We start from the raw sequence: 2,037 nt of genomic DNA, 5'->3' as shown, positions 1-2,037 counted from the left end.
ATATGTAAGGTCATTACATATGACCTCCCAGATTCAACCTAAACAAATCAACCATCAGAGTAACAGTCGAAATTTAGGGCCTTTTTTCGTGGCCTCCATGGTGCTTTATGAGAAAAGCAAAGCCATATTTGGTGATGTCTTGTCCATAGAGTTTCTTGAATATTATTAGTATTTTAAATTTCCTGTGTTTAGTGAATTTGCGATCGATTGAGGTTCGATTTTCATCCGTCATTACAGATAACTGCAGTGACCATATGGATTTCCACTATCTTTAGCGAGTGAAAGTATATTCATTAAGTAAAGAAGGATATGTGGGAATTAAAGTAATTGGCGAAGGCACCTCCTCTTAGTGATAACATATCTAGTAATTTATATTAGTCATACAACCATTGTTTTATTTTCCAATGTGGAAAGTACCATTTCTTAGGGATACTCAAAGAACCCTCGCTTATTAGTCCCTGCCATCTGGCAATGGCCAGGGACTATAGTAATCGGTTTTTAGCGATTTAGCATTACTTTAAGCTGCTTATCCTGCTAAATAACCATTTGCTATCGTGAATATCCAAACTTTTTAAACCGTACTCCATTTCATCGTCTTATTTGGCCTCTTTTCGAGGCATGGAGGCGGAAAGCATAGGTTATATGATATTTTCCATATTTACAAATTCGCTTCAAACTAATGCCATTCGATGTTAGCATTAAATCCCAAGCATTTTATGTTAAGATTAATTCAATGCTCATAAGCTTCATGGCAAGGTCTAGCATGTCCGCCACGTACCACTGCTTCAATCTAGGTGCCATTCCATACACTAGAACAATTGTCCCTTTCGCCAGATTGCATAAGAGAGTTTCCTTATAACCCAAAGTCTTTGAGTAGTCTTTGAGTCTTCGGAGTCCCTGAGTCTTCTGCGCTAATAGTCTGATGAAGCCTTCTGCATAATAATGGAGTCCAGTCCCTTGCTAATACTTTGGCTGTAATCCTGTGGGCTGGAAGCTGATTTTCCATTGCAGCAGTGCTCCAAATAGGATACAAAATGCTTTACCAGACCAGTAAAATCCTGCGATTTCTGCTTCACGGTATGAAAATTTTGATTAGTTATGCATTTTTATGAAGTTACCAGTCAATTTAGAAACCTTTAAAAACCTATGCGGTAGAGTGAAGGCCCCACAGATGACAATCCCAAAATTTAAATAAAAATTCTGTTGAAAATGACAACAATTGACCAGATTTTAGCTTAGCTGGGTTTCATGTGATATTTACATGCTAACGATGACATGTTTTACAAGGTGTATTTATGTACATTAAAATTTAATAATTAAGTTCAATACTATTGCATAATTTTAATACAAAATAACAAGCTCAATCTATCCCTTGTTCACAAAATTAACAAGCTCAATCTATCCCTTGTGAATGCTAAGCTATAATGGTATTTCTTATGAAATAGTAAATGCTAGTTTCATTTTCTGTTCTCCGATGGTAATAAAAAAGTAAAGTTTGAAAAAGCATGTACGTAAGAGGCACAATTGGAACGTTTATTTAAAGAGACATGATGGCAGAAGTATAGAGAAATGGCAACACAAATTCATGAATCGTGGCATAAGAACAGTGAATGCAAAAGCGGATCTCAGTAACTCACCATGCACCTCATGCTTAATCACAAAGTTGTATGAAAATGCATGCGCAGGAGGGCAGTAGGAAGAGATTTGTCGGTAGCAAAGTGACTTGTGATAACTCCGCGCACAAACGAATCTACTTGCGAAGGCACGAGCTGCACACTGCAAATGGATAAACTACATGCGTCCCGATCTGAAGCGTGGAAGCTTCACAGAAGAAGAAGACGAGCTCATCATCAAACTCCACTCCTTCGTTGGAAACAAGTATGTCATTATCTCCACTGTTGCTGCAATGGATTTCCTTTTAAAGCTGGACCTCATGAAAATCTCACTTTTGAAGCCTCAGTTACTGATCGAAGTGATTTCTAATCAGTTTGTGAAACTGTGCAGGTGGTCTTTAATTTCAGGGAGATTGCCCGGACG

Source organism: Pinus tabuliformis, chromosome 3_1 (genome assembly GCF_031772625.1).
Source record: "Pinus tabuliformis cultivar Carrire ecotype Pingquan chromosome 3_1, CPIR1, whole genome shotgun sequence".
Lineage (NCBI taxonomy): Eukaryota > Viridiplantae > Streptophyta > Pinopsida > Pinales > Pinaceae > Pinus > Pinus tabuliformis.
Note: the sequence above shows the minus strand (reverse complement) of the source record.